This window comes from Mus caroli, chromosome 4 (genome assembly GCF_900094665.2).
Source record: "Mus caroli chromosome 4, CAROLI_EIJ_v1.1, whole genome shotgun sequence".
NCBI lineage: Eukaryota > Metazoa > Chordata > Mammalia > Rodentia > Muridae > Mus > Mus caroli.
The window spans coordinates 132,212,095-132,227,452 of NC_034573.1; the positions used below are offsets into that span (position 1 = coordinate 132,212,095).

A 15,358-nucleotide genomic window follows, 5' to 3' on the forward strand; every position below is an offset into this window, starting at 1 on the left:
ACCTATAGGGTTGCAGACCCCTTTAGCTCCTTGGGTACTTTCTCTAGCTCCTCCATTGGGGGCCCTGTGTTCCATCCAATAGCTGACTGTGAGTATCCACTTCTATGTTTGCCAGGCACCGGCATAGCCTCACAAGAGACATTTACACGATGGAGTACTACTCAGCTATTAAAAAGAATGAATTTATGAAATTCCCTCTGGAAACTTCTAAGGACCTAAAAACCCCTCAGTCCTCCCCAACGGAAGGATCTGTCTCGTTTTTCAGGGCCTCCATCGTGCTGTATATACATGGGACTCTCCCTCCTAATTCAGCCTCACTTGGGACTTAAAGGGAACTCTCAACCTGCTCCTGTCAAGGCCTGTCTTAAATGTGAGGCCTCCTTACAATGTGGCTTCTGTTTGCTCCATTCTAACGCTCTCCCGCTTCAAGGCCTGATCATGCCCCATGGCTGCGAGGCTCTCTTTCCTGATTCAGCTCATCCCAAGGGGTCATTGTGTTAGCTCCTCCTCACGACACTGCCAATCCTTGCATTGGGGACACAATATTCTGTAATGAATTGGGGAGGCATTAATGGCCTCAATGGCTTCTGCCTTGAACTCTGATTTTGGGGGCTGCCATGACAGATGAGCCATCATTTCCATTTGCTGCTTCGTCATCAGCTGAAATCACTCAGTGCAATGTCAGGGGCCGTCTGCAAAGATGAGATTGGGAGGTTTTCTAACCTTTCAGCCCCAGGAAAGGGAAACACATACTTTTGTTTTTCTCATAAATAAAAAGGATCAGAAGAGATTAGAATTCATAACTCACAGGCTGGAAACAGAGACACATGCCTTGGCCCCAGAGAGCAGGGAGCTTTGTCCCAGATAACCAGCACATCTTCTCCAAACGATCTCGCTTATAGTCAAACCCTCTGCCAGAATGAGGTGTGGGGAGGGTCTAGTAAGGAACTCAATATCTCCTACTCATCAGCAGATATGGATTAGCGCGCCAGAGCCAGGTGCCTGTTCGTATTACTGATCTTTCTGGGAAACACAAATCGACGACTTCTGTCCTCTCTTTGGGATTGAACTTGCCTAGATCCCTATGATTATGTGGGGGACACATACTCATGTGTCCCAGGAAAGAGCTGACGGGATATCCACAAATCACTGCCATTGAAAGATGGCTCATTTCTACTCACCTGTCTCATAAATCACACCAGGAATGCATTCTGTCTTTTGCCAGTTGGAAAACTTGCTTAATTTGTAGCTGTTTCATTTGTCCTTGGGGGCAGCAGAGGTGTAAGACAGATAGTGGACTTCAGCTTTACCGTCTTGTGAAAGAGAACACAAGAATTTTTAGGAATATCGTCAGGGATTAGAACTGTACGTTGCAAAGCTCCCTTTGAGGATGGAGGAGGCTATACGCATGCGTGTCTGGGTTGGCTGCCTACACTTGCGGAACACCATGGCTTCTTGGGAGGATGTTACACGTGGTATGGGCCTGAAGCTCCAATCTTGTTAGAGCTCATTAGTCACATGACTCTAGAGTGGAGATGGGAAAGAACCCCTCCCCTCCATCCTAATTTGAACTCAGATCTTACTGTTAAGTAAACCCATGTGCCTTAATGCACAGTTACTGTGATGGCTAGTTTTATATCAACTTGACACAGCTACAGTTATTTTGGCAGAGGGCACCTCAGTTAAGAAGACGCCTCCACCAGACTGGCCTGTGGACAAGCCTGTGGAGCATTTTCTTTATCAATGATTGATGTGGGAGAGCCTAGTTCACACTGGGTGGTGCCACCTCTATGCTGGTGGCCCTGGGTGGTATGAGAAAGCAGGCCAAGCAAGCCCTGAGAAATAAGCCAGTAAGCAGCATTCCTTCATGGCTTCTACTTCAGATTCTGCCTCCAGCTTCCTGCCTTGAGTTCCTGCCCTGACTTCCTTTGATGATGGACTGTGATGTAGAAGTGTAAATGAAATAAACCCTTCCTTCCCCAAGTTGCTTTTTTGGGCACGGTGCTTTATCAGAGCATACAAACCTAATTGAGACAGTCACTGTAATCCGATGATAACAGAGAATTTAATTTTGTTCTATGCTAATAAAGTTTGTTTTTCAGAGTGGTAGGAATCCATGTGTTTCGCCTATTTTTAACACTTTTTTGTTACTCACGGGAGTATATAAACTAGAGCCTTAACTTTAACGATTTCTCCGTGTTAAAAACAAATACAAAGTAAGGGAGGTGGGGGATAGAGAGCCTGTACAGCCCATGGCTGTCTCCTGATACCAGGCAAGACTTCCAGTGGAGGAACTGAGACACCAACCCAGTCTCAAAACCCTTGAACTACAATTTATCCTTCCTACAAGGTGCGCTGGGGTGAAAGTGGTACAGAAATTGAGGGGGAGTGGGCAACCCAATCACTGGTCCCTCTTGAGACCCATGCCAGGAGAGGGAACCTACCACTGACACTGCCTGGAGGGCCAGGAACCAGAGGCTGCTTCACCCAGACATCTAGGATACAACCAAACACGGTCAGCAAAAACGAGCAAACCAAACAGGGGCCAGGGAGACTGTTTGTTTGATAAAATGCTCACTGTACAAAAATAAGAACTTGAGTTCAACCCCCAGCTTCCACATAAAAAGTCTGGGCACAGTAGCTTGTTCTTATGACCACTTACGATCCTGGCACTGGAGGTTGAGTGCAGTGAGCGGCTTGGGCCTATGATCCCCAAACTGGAGGGCAGACACTGGAAGATCCCTGGGGTTAGATGGTTGGCCAGGCTGGCACAGTCATTAGCTCTAGGTTCAGTGAGGGACCCTGTCTCAAAAATAATGTGGAGAGAGATTGAGGACGACACTTCTTTTGACCTCTGGCTTCAACCAAACATACATATTCACACACACACACACACACACCACCACCACCACCACCACCACCACAACAACAACAACAAAATCAAAATGGAAATATCTACTCTCACTTAAGAACTCACAATTTTCTTCTAGAAAAGCAGAGTCAGTCTCTCTCTCTCTCTCTCTCTCTCTCTCTCTCTCTCTCTCTCTCTCTCTCCTTTTTGTTCCCACCCATCCCAAGAGCTCTCTCCCTGTGGCCAATGTGGGTGGACCTTAGCGTTCACAGTTCTTCACCAAGGCAGGGACCTGCATAATCCATTTGGTCTCAGCCTTTCCTCTACAGAACAACAAATGGTGTGTGTGTCCCATTTGGAAAGAAGATGGCAGTGGGCACCACTCAATAGCACTGGCACTCAGCATGCAGTCAGACCCTCTGGCATTTACCTTGAAAATCAGTATCAACATATGGTCTCATAAAAAGCCAACACAAAGCCAAAGTATAGATGTAATCCAGATGGCTTGCTGAAGGTCTCCAGGGGCCAATAAAGTGAAGTGACATCATGTTTCACTTAGCCACCCTTCCACAATCAGTAAATACCTTGATTATACATAAACGTGCATTAGTCTTCTTTGGACTTCTCTGTCCCAGTGCTATGGAGATTCCTACAGACACAGAAGGATCGGGGAAGATAGACACACCAGGCACAGGTGAAGATCCACTTATCTCAGGGTCTCTGAGACTAGCACGTGAGGAGTTAGTATACAGTTATGGGGCCAGCAAGATGGCTCAGTGGGTAAAGGCAATTGCTATACAAGCCTGGTGACCTGCATTTGTACCTAGAGCCCATGTAAGGCAGGAATGAGAGAAGTGACCCAGTAGGGTTATCCTCTGACCTCCACATATGTGCCCTGGAATGGACACACACACACACACACACACTAAAATTGTTTGTCTTAAATGCATTCATCTCATGGGCAAGCGGGGGCTAAAATTAGCAACATCTGTAGGATTTGAGCTAGACCCCACCTTCAAAAGTAAAGGGGAGAATTCTGGAAATGAATTATTTTACATTGAGCGAAAGTGATGGTTCCAATGGCTACTGGGTATTAAATCCTAGAACCAACACAAAAGAAAGACTAATGGGGGTATCCAAATAACATCTGATATTCTCCCCATCAAACTCAAACCTGCCTTCCAATCTTCTTTGTGCAGGATTTTATGAACCATGTCATGGGTCTCCACTGTTTATAGTCAGTCATCTTTATTGGGAGGTAATTTTATATTTATCCCAAAATTGCAATGGTTATGTAATATGGCAAATTCTCATCTATTTTTTAATTCAGTTTCCCTAATACTTCTATTTGTCAAAAATAAGACATTAACATGAATGAGTGTTACTATTAATTAAACGACAGACTTTATTCAGGTTTCCTTCTTTTTTTTTTTTTTTTTTTTTTTTTTGTACTCTGCAAATGTCCCTCTATTGTCCCCAGGTCTAGTCTAGGGCTCCATGTTACTCTGAGCACCCACTGTCTCCTACTGTCTTTTCTCAGAATCTTCTCTGGCCATGCTGCCTGGACCGACTCTGCCAGCTCATCCATTGTCAGTGGCTCACCAGGAGCTCCACGCACATTGTTCTTCTACATCATTTTTATGGACTTTGTGAAGTCATATGTCAGCTGCAGTCCTTACAGTTCTGCTGAGCAAGAGACCGACAACGAGAAGCTTATGATTCAGATGGGGAAGGGCATGGGAGTGGGGAATGACGCAGTGGTTAACATTAGAGTGATTCTCAGTCCATCCATTCACAGCTCTCTCCCAGTTTGATTTGCGTTGCTGTGGTAGAACATTCTGACTCAAAACGACATAAGGGAGGGGGAAGGTTAACTTGGCTTATGAGGTCACAGTCCTTCATTGAAGGAAGTCGGGGAGGAAACCCAAATGGAAATTCAAAGCAGAAAGCATGGAAGAACTGCTTACTAGCATTGCTCTCTGGTTCATGCTCACAGGCTTCTGGTTCTCTGGCTTTCTTATACTGCCCAGGATTATCTGCCTAGGGGATAGTGCTGCCCACAGTGAACGGAGCTCCTCCTACATCTATTAACAATCATAATAACCCCTCACAGACATGGCTACAGACAAACCTAATAAATGCTGTTATTTAATTCAGACTCCTTTCTCAGATGATTTTAGGCTGTAATGAGTAGACGAGGCACTAGCATAATCTTTGCTTGTTAAAATATTAAGGCATTCATGTAAGGCTTAGGAAAGAGCCATACCCAGAGAACTCCTCTTCTCTTCCCTACTGCATCCACCGAAGGATACATTCCTGGTTAGCAGGGACACCCTTTGTGATGTGGGTGGACTGTCCTGTCACACTGGACGACAGGTGCTCTTCTCGGGATAAGCAGGAAGGAGAATCAGCTTATGAGTGTTCAGTTTGTTTGTTTTTATCTTTTGAAAAATGAGAGGTTTTCTCCCATTCAGCCTTCCAAGAAACCTCAGAGTCTCAGAGCAGGAGGGCCCATTATCATGACATTTACTTCTTCCCAGGCCACAGTCCTAGTACTATTATTTATGGTCTTCGGTGTTGTGCTCATTTTCAGGAAATCAAACTGAATCAAATAAAAAGAGTATTGCTATTTTGTGGTACTGGAACGAAACATGCACCTTTGTGACTATCAGGCAAGTGTTTTCTCACTGGGATATAATCTCAAGACCTCCCCCAAAACTGGCCTTTAAACAAGATAAAAAAAAAGAGTAAGTTTTCAAGTATACTAACTGAGCAGACAGTTGGCTTCATCAAGGGTGTCCAGTCTTTTGATATTGCATTGTCACCTATAAATATGTTAGGCCACATTTATAGCTACCTTGAGACCTGTATCGCCCAGATGCAGTAGGTTGGCTAGACCTGTGTCTAGATGGAAAATGATAATCTCTAGTTCTCTGGACTATTCTTAGAAGTCCATGGTTGATGTCGTGTTCAAAAGACAAAATCTAAACCCACATGCACACATACAGGGAGATACCCATACACACAAAGAAAGGGCAAGTCTCAAAGAAATTACATGAGGGTTTTTATAGTTGTTGATTTGTTTTGCCTTTCTCTTCTTTTCTCTTCTTTTTTAAGAAACTGAGGTTAGGAGCTTGGTGACTATCTGAAGCTTCCTAGACAAGTGGCAGGTGTGTCCAAACAGACTAAATGGGAACTGGATTCCTGGATGGGTAAGATACTACCTCCAGAGCACATTACCAGATTAGACTGTGTACCCAAGATAGCACTTGGTACTGGATGGTTCTGTGTGCCAACTTGACACAAGCTGGGGTTACCACAGAGAAAGGAGCCTCCCTTGAGGAAATGCCTCCATGAGATCCAGCTGTAAGGCATTCTCTCAATTAGTGATCAAAGGGGGGAAGGCCCAGCCAATTGTGTGTGGTGTCATCCCTGGGCTGGTAGTCTTGGCTTCTATAAGAGAGCAGGCTGAGCAAGGCAGGGGAAGCAAGCCAGTAAAGAACATCCCTCCATGGCCTCTGCGTCAGCTCCTGCTTCCTGCCCTGCTTGAGTTCCAGTCCTGACTTCCTTGGTGATGAACAGCAGTATGGAAGTGTAAGCTGAACAAACCCTTTCCTCGCCAATGTGCTTCTTGGTCATGATGTTTGTGCAGGAATAGAAACCCTGACTAAGATAGCACTCATGGAGCACACAGATGGCTAGATATTTAAATGTCTTTATTTTTTGAGACAAGGTCTTGTTATGTGCTCCAAGCTGACTTTGAATCCACTATGGAATCCAGACTAGCCTTGAACTTGCAATTCTCCTGCTTCCCCTTTTGAGTGCTGGGATTAGATGCATGCACCACCATATCTGGCCCATATATTCGAGTTTATAAGACTTAAAACTAAATAAAATTCACCATTCATCTCTATAGTGCTATAGTTGGACTTTGAATGTCCCTTAAAAGCTTCTCATTAAATGCTTAGCCCGTGGCACTACTGAAAGATGGTGGAGCCTTAGGAGGCAGGCCTAGGGGGAAGGACCTATGTCACTGGGGATCGCCTTTGAAGGTACTGTGGGATCCAGACCTTCTTTTTCTTTCTCTCTTTTTCTATTGTACATATGTGTGTATTTGTATGTTCAGGTATATGTAGGTGCCTTTGGTGGGAGTACCCATGTCCACATGTGTGTGGAGGCCAGAGGTCAGCCTCAAGTGTGGTTCCTCAGGATTCTGTCCACTTCAGGTTTTGAGACAGAGTCTTTCACTTGTACCTGGAAGTCACTGGATCAGCTGGGCTGGTTGACTAGGAAGGCCCAGCAGTCTGTCTCCACCTCCCCGACCCTGGGATTACAAGTGCCACCATGCTCAGCCTTTTTACACAGGTTCTGGGGGGTCAGACGCAGGCCCTTGGGCCTGCATAGCAAGCACATTACTGACCCAGTCAGCTCCCAGCCCCAGTCCATTTCCTCCTTCATTTCTTGCTTGTCACGAACCGATTTCCTTCATAATTCCCTTACCATGGCCGTGTTGGGCCACCACATGCCTCAAACAAGAAGGTTATTCGATTATGGTTAGAGCTTCCAAAACGGTGAGCCATGACAAATGTGTTCCTTTTCTAAACTGACTAGCCCCTGCAATGGCAGAATTCTGACTAGCACACTTACACACAACTGTGTGACAAGCCTACAGTGGAGCACCTCATGCTAATACAGTGATTCTCAACCTGGAGGTCATGACCCTTTCACTGGGGTCACATATAAGATATCCAGCAGATCAGATATTTACATTACAGGTCATTACAGTGGAGAAATTACAGCTATGAAGGGGCAACAAAAATAATTTTATGGGTGGGTGTCACCACAACCTGAGGAACTGTATTAAAGGGTCGTAGCATTAGGAAGGTTGAGAGCTGCTGTGTTAGTGGATAATGCTGATGGAGCAGACATAAAACACCCATCACAGGGAATGTTCTGCTAGGTAGTGCTGACGGGTGACACGGGAGTGTGGCTTTATACTGGCTGGGGAAGATGAGGAGGTCTTGATTTGACAAACTATTTCAAATTCAAGCTCTATAGAGTTATTGTCAGTGTAAACTGGAGGCCTGTGGAGCACGTCTTTCTAACAGGAAACTTTCCCAGCCTGCCTGCTTGCTTGCTTGCCTGCTCTCTCCTTCCTTCCTTCCTTCCTTCCTTCCTTCCTTCCTTCCTTCCTTCCTTCCTTCCTTCCTTCCTTCCTTCCTTCCCTTCTTCCTCCCTTCCTTCCCACTGTCTACTGAGAATCTTCTATATTACAGACACCTTGCCAGTACTTGGGGGGTATGACAGAGAACATGGTAGGTATATTCCCTCCTTCCTGTATCTCACAGTTTGGGGCACATTAAGCTTGTCTGATGCTGGGATCTGGAAGGGACAGGGAACCAGAGAGGCTGAGAAAAAGGAGTGTGTCCTCTTCTCCTGGTGTGGATGAATGAAGAGGAGATGATCTATGTTACTCCCATCAGAGGCACCCAAGTCTGGACCTGAGTATCTCCATCTTCCCGCCCCAATGTCAAGAGTGAGTATCTGTGTCACCACAGCTGGAACTGGTACTTAGGAAAACACATCGGGCAGTTATTTGTCCCTTTCTCAGAGGGTGAGAGCAGGTCTAAAAACACCAAATAGTGTATAGCCCTTGAGCCTCATATGCTCTCCCCAGCCTCCTTGCAAGGTTTATGTTTTCTTCCCCACACAGAATCTAGGCAAAGGAAGAGTAGAAGGGCCTTAAGGTACGGAGAGCTTCAAATCCATCCCAAGTGCACTGAAACAGAAAGAGAAAAAAAAATCACTTTGTGTAGGTGCTAAAGTCACTATTAATGCCAGCTTCTCAGTGCTTGGGCTACAACTAAGTTGGTGAGGTTCTGGGCTAGAATTCAAGAGGCTCTGGATTTGATTCTCAGCACTGCATTAAACCAGGCCTGGTGGTTCACACTTCTAATCCCATGTGAGGTGGAGGCAGGAGGATCAGAACTTTAAAGGTCATCCTCAGCTGCATAGCAAGTTTAAGTCAAGCCTGGGCTACATGAGCTCTGGTTTCAAAAATAAATAGCATACCACCTGTGACTGTGTTTGGATTGGGATGATGGCCATATTATGTCTCTTGGGCCAATCCAAGAAGGCCTGTATACCTCTCACCTCTACTTTGATCCAGGTGAGAATTCCTGGCTTCTCTAGTATCATCTAGTGAAGGATTTTCTTTGGCTGTTCTAAAGAGATTCTGGTCGTTTCATTGAGAAGACATTTAGATGTCATTCCATCCGCATCAAGATACCCTGTTCAATGTTCCTGGTTTGGGCCCACAGAAGGAAAGCAGCTTATCTTTGTTTTGAATAGAAGTTTAAATTCTGTCTGGTCACAGATACCCACTCTTGACTTTTAACAAGCAAACTGGGATGTGTTAAAGTTCAAGTATGTTAGAAACGTGGAAGGAAATACTGTGCCCACAGTTGTCCCCAAGCATCACAGTCTGTTGGTTGCCTGGGACTCGTGTGACAAATCTGACATCATGTTTTCCCAGCATTTATAGTAATTTTTTTAAAACAGGGGGCCATTGAGTGTCTTCAGGTGGATCCAGTGGCATTGTCTTGCAGAAAGGCAGTGAGGATCCAGGAGTGAGTGGATTGGAGATCATCCCTGCATATGGGTCACAAGATGGCACTGGGACCAGACAAAGCCTAGAATCACTTGAGAAAACAGCATCAGCTGGGAAATGATCTAGATCAGGTAGGCCTGTGGGCATGTCTGTAGGAAATTGTTCTAATTGTCTATTCATATAGGAAGCCCATTGTGGGCAGCACCATTCCCTAGGCAGGGGTCTTGAACTTTATAAAACAGAAGAAAGTTAGATGCAAGCAAGTACCAGCATAGACACATTAGTTGTTATTTACTGCAAATATGACATGACTATCTGTTTGAGTTCCTGCCTTGACTTTCTTGAAATGATGGATTGTAACCTGAGATTATAAGCTAAATAAATCCTTTTCCCTAAAGCTGCATTTTGTCAGGGTGTTTTATCACAACAACAGAAAATGAAACTAGAACCAGAAGAAAACAGGAAAGGAGAGGTGCCTGGTGAATTCATTCACTCTGATTGGAAGCTAGTGTTCCAGTTGGCCAGTCAGGCAGTGGGGACTTCCAGAGAGCCCAGGGGATGTGTTCAGTGAACGGAGGAAGGGGAACTCGATAAAAAACCTCCAAACTCCAAACAAAAGGATAAAACACGGGCAGTGGAGTCAAATGATCCAAGATATGCTTGATGGAAAATGCAGTGAAGGAATAGGAGGCAAGCCAGAGCTGGAGGCTCAGAGGCAGAGGCGGCCGTCCATCATCCTTTTCACCCATGAGCTTCAGAATCCTCCACTGAAGACCCCACAGGCTGTGCAGAGCCCTTACTCTGGGTTATTTATCATAGTGTAATCAAGAGCTGGAGATAGGAGAAGTCACAGTAGTGGGATGGAACCTTAGGCTTTGGACAGTGAGTGCTGTGGGGTTTTGTTTGCTTGTGACACAGGGTCTTACTTTGTAGCCCTGAACTCTCTCACCTCACTCTCCCTGTTGCTGGGATTATGGGTACCCCTATGAGAGCAAGCTAGTGCCACTGTTTTAATTGATTTTCAAGAGGCACATGCACTTAGAATCAGGTTACGTTCCTGGGACTCCCTGAGAGGTAGCATGCTGTTTTTCATCATGTATCTGGGGGAGGTGGAAGTGCCCACTGGAGCATTTTAATGAGAAAGAAAGGGTGCTGTGTGAGTTAGAAACACCTGCTGTGGGTGCAGGATGGGGAGCTGGGGCTCTTCTTGGGTGGAATGAAGCTAAGTCTTGGATCCCATCATTCTGGAAGGGATTTTTATCAGAGAGCTCAACCCTAGCACCATGGACTCCGGGGACGTTCACTGGGAAACGGGATATGCGAGGCCGGTGTGAACTTCCCAGAAGTCTGTGAGATGACTGGGGATGCAGCTAGAGGCACAGACACTCTATTGTGGGGTGAATTCCTGTTCCCCAGTTTCTTAATATTCCCGTTGCTGTATGTGAGCAGTTAAAATGAAGAGAGAGAGAGAGAGAGAGAGAGAGAGAGAGAGAGAGAGAGAGAATGATCTAGCAAGTTAAGGTTTCTCTCTCTTACCTCAATTTCTATTTTTCATCAACATAAAAGAGGGAAGGTCTGGGGTGATGGCTCAGTGGGGAAGGGACTTCCCATGCAAGCATGAGATCCTGAGTTCAGATCCCCAGCACCCATGCAAAATCTGGGTGTGGTCACACATGTCTATAACCTCAACTTCTCCAGAGTGAGGTGACAGATGACAGGAGAATCACCAGAGAGGCTTTAGCATACCTTGAAGTGAAGACAGCCACCTGGGATTGTCCTTGGACCACACACACCCAGTAGTACATGTGTGTCTACAGATATACATGAAACACACACACACATTACACACACATATGCACGAAATATTTTTTTTTAAAAAAATAGGGATAATACATGTCTCTTCTGAGTGACATTGACATGTGGCTGTGAAGGACTGGTGAGCATGGGTGGGGGAGGGGAGGGCAGTGGAGAACACGTGTGATGGATTCCTCATCTAATTTAAAAGCAAACAGCTCTGCCAGATAGAATTTGTTATGGGTCTGATGGACTGTGGAGGGGGAACCGACAGGCTCATAAATACGCAGGAACCTTGAGGCAGAATGCAGAGCTCCGAGTTTAGAAAGATTGCTGGCCTTGGGATATCAAGGAACCAGTTCTCTAACATTTCACCAATATTCAATATGTCCAGTTGGCTGGCCGAGGAAAGTGCTGATCTTCCTGTGGGATGCGGGGAACTGTGTCTGATGCCTTCTTGTGGGAGCAGGTAGGTTTTTCTGCTAGACGCGGGGCCCTTTCAATGTGCCGACTTCCCCCATTACGATCTGTCTAATAACTTGTCCTGGGGTATTGTGTTTACCCCAGAAATGTTAATGACTTCATAACTCAGTGTGAAGTGCTGTGGGCAATTTTTGTATTATTAAGGAATCTATGAAGTATAAAAGCAGGAAAGCTCTCAAGGTGCCCGACCATAGTTATAACTTGATTCTCATTTTGGAAAAAAAAGGAGAGAAATGAAAATTTTAAAAAGTACCTGTTTTCAATTGAGAAAGCAGTTCATAATAAGTACTGCCCTTTGGAAAGGAGACGGCGCGTGTCTGGAAGGCTTGGTAATTGTGTGTGTGAGGTGTACAACCCAGGAAGGGTGGGATATTGGGTCTTGGCAAGCTGAGCTGGGGACCTCTGACCTGGGCTCTGGGTTGGGAAAGTGGGATGTTGTTTCAGGAAGCTGAACAATGACTCAGGGAATCTAGCAGGAGGGTGGATGGATGAGCAACATAGACTGTCAAGAGAAAGATGGAAAGCCATCATGTCCTCAAACAGCCTGCTGCTACCCTTCCTTATAATCAAAGACTTTGCTCTCCCACCTACCCATTAAGCCACATGAAGGAAGGGCATGCAAAAGAGAATGAGCCAGACTCCTACTCAGACTGAGGTCACAGTGGGAGATGAACTGCCTGTGCATCCCAGAACCTTCTGGCACCACTACTTCTGTCTTTAGAGAGGAGGCTCTAGGGACACTTAGGGATCCAGGGAATATATCTTGAAAATCATTAACTAAAATTCTATAAGAAGGAAAAACAGGGGTGTGGATGTATCTCAGTTGGTAGAATGCTTGCCTAGAGTGTGTGAAGCCCCGAGTTCCATCCCCAGCATCACATAAAATAAACACAGTAGAAGCCCTCGCCTGAAAGTATTTCCAGCACTCTGGAGATGGAGGCAGAGCATCAGCAGGTCATCCGCCCTGACACAGGGAGTTTGAAACTAGCTTGGGGTGCGTAGACCTTGTCTCGAATGATAACAATAAAATAAGGGAACGTTGGAAATCACCGAACCTCTCAGAAATGGTTTGTATGTTGCTTCTATTTCAGACCCTCCTGGGTGCTCAGTGCACTTGCCAGATGGTTTGAGTGCTGGTGCTGATGGTGGTGATGCTGATAATGATGATTGTGATAGTGATGGTGATGGTGCTGATGGTGCTGAAGAATGTTTGGAGAAGGCCAACGAAAGAGATGATGGGATGATAGAGTTGGTTGGCATCATGCAGTTAGCCCACTGGGTACACACTCAGGCTGATGACCCATCACTATCTTTCCTCACCTCCTTCTTATCCACAAGCCCCGCAGAGGGGTCTTCCTGATGTCTTGGCCTGAGGAATACTTTCCAGAGTAAAATGCTGGCCCTAAGCAGGGTACTGATGATGACATCTGCCAGGGCTTTCACAACCACTTGGTCCTTGGGCCACAAGCTGGTAAAGTTCTTCAGGAGAGAGCTCCTCTATAGGAGAGAATGAACTGTGTCTGTCTCATTGGGTGATCCCAGGGGATCTGCAGCAAGGGGAGGGAGCATTGCTGATGTCTGTCTTTGGTGGCCTCCGAGAAGCTCGGAACATTCATTTCATATAAGACAAATTCAACCGTTAGCCACCATAAAGCAGTCTTGGGCACCCAGGAGGTGGGAAATCTGCACTCTGAAGCTACAAAAGGAGCTCTGCTAGAGTGTGTTTATCTTGCTCAAAGGCCTGCATGCCACTCATGGATAAAAAGGGTGGTGCCCAGGGTTACTTGCGGAGGCAGCTTGGTCCCTTCTAGATTAGAAGGGCTCATTAGCATGAACTCAGTGTGCTTTGGCTCAGTGTCCAATGTCTTATTGCTACTCTTCTTGAGGCCAATACGGGCACAGGAGCACCCACCTGCCTTAATTTTCTCTCATGGTTATTTCTGCCAAGCACCGGGTGGCCTACCAGGCTCCCTAGGCTCCCAGTATTGAGCTAGTTACATTTGAGGGCTTTGAATGATGCACTGTGTGTTATCTTATGAAGCCTGTCATTCTTGTCATTGGATTTGATCGTGAGACTTCCTCTTGGATGGGTCTCTTGGATTGGCATGTTTGGTGCCATTGTGAATATATCTATCAGTCAGTCTCTGGTTCACTCACTAGCTGGTTGCCTTGTGCCTTGGAGTAAGTAATGTGTGGTGTGTGTGTTCACATGTTTGCATGTGTGTGCATGCACACATGTCCATGTGTATATGGGAGTATGCACGAATGTGGCATGTGAGTTCATGTGTGTGTGTGTGCTCATGAATGTGTGCATGTGTGTATGTGTGTGTGCATATTTGCCTGTGTGTCTCTGTGTGTATGTGCATGTGTGTGCACATGTGTGTGCCTGCTCATACCATAGTGCATGTGTAAAGGTCAGAGGGCATTTGGGGGTCAGCACTCACTTTCTCACTTTTGGCTTTGTTCAAGACCCGGTTTTTGTTCTCATCTGCATACGCCAGGCTAACTAGCTTGTAAGATTTTGAGGATTTTCCCACCTCAGCCTCCCATCTCCAGGTAAAAGTCCTGGAATTCATGCATATGTGCTACCGGTCAACTTTACATGGGTTCTGAGGCTCTAAACTTAGATCCTCGGGGTGGTGCATCCTGCTATATCCACTGTGCCATCTTTCTAGCCCTTTTGGTCAGATTTTAACTTCATGTACAAGCAACACCACCAATGATATGAGCTTTCCTGAGCCAGCCTTCTCTTTTGCACTTCAATAATGATGTGGAGAAAATGGAGCTCATTCAGAGGAGAAATGAGAGGCTGGGGAGGAATAATGAGAAATGCACCTGGGTGTCAGGGTAAGAACTCCAGGGTGCTTGGCTTTGAGACAAGAAGACTCAGAGCAGCCAGGAGAATGGCATTTTGGGACAGCAATCATGTCCTGTGCAAAAGAGGAAGAGATTTCTCTGTTTCCTAAGAACTGCACGTAGAACAGAGTCAGCACAAGGCAGATCTTTGCTAGATGCAAACAGAATTTTCTGGGAGGCAGAGATGTTTCCAGTTGGGTGAGCTGCTCAGAGAAACAGGGAGGCCTCTTTTCCTTGGGGAACTTCAGGTGCAAGGTGGGCTGCACCAGGTCGAGTATGGATTCACATCACTGCTTGTGGAGGCGGAGCTGGAGATGACACTGGCGTGCACTGTAGCACTGAGGAACATTCTGCATCTCATTCTCATGTCCCCGTGTGGAGGCTGGCAAAGATGACTCCCGGGTCTCCATCTAGCCTGTGTGGCTACAGTTTCCTTGACATTCTTCTCACAAGGTGGTGGCTGTGCCTCTTCCCTTTGAATATGGACAGGTTGTATGATTGCTTGGCAGCAGAATATGCTGGAGGAAGAGGCCAGTACAGAAGAGCAGTGCTCTCTTAGATCATGCTCGGCAAGACCTGGAGCTCTTGCTTCATACGGTTTGGGGAACATTGTGGTTAGATTCCCAAATTCTCATCAAAGTTTGACCGCCTGACTGTCCTAGTGTCATGTTGTAAGGAAACCCAAGCTGGCCACAGAGCCTCTCTCTGTGGTGGAAGTTGGAGGGAAAAGAGGAGGGGAACACAGGTATGTACACACACACACA

The 15,358-nt window shown here is 46.0% G+C and overlaps 1 protein-coding gene across 2 annotated transcripts in view; it reads right to left on the reverse strand.

Moving 5' to 3' along the window:
• Kazn (kazrin, periplakin interacting protein) overlaps positions 1-15,358 on the reverse strand; it is a 978,630-nt gene that overhangs the window by 426,382 nt on the left and 536,890 nt on the right. The window lies entirely within an intron of this gene.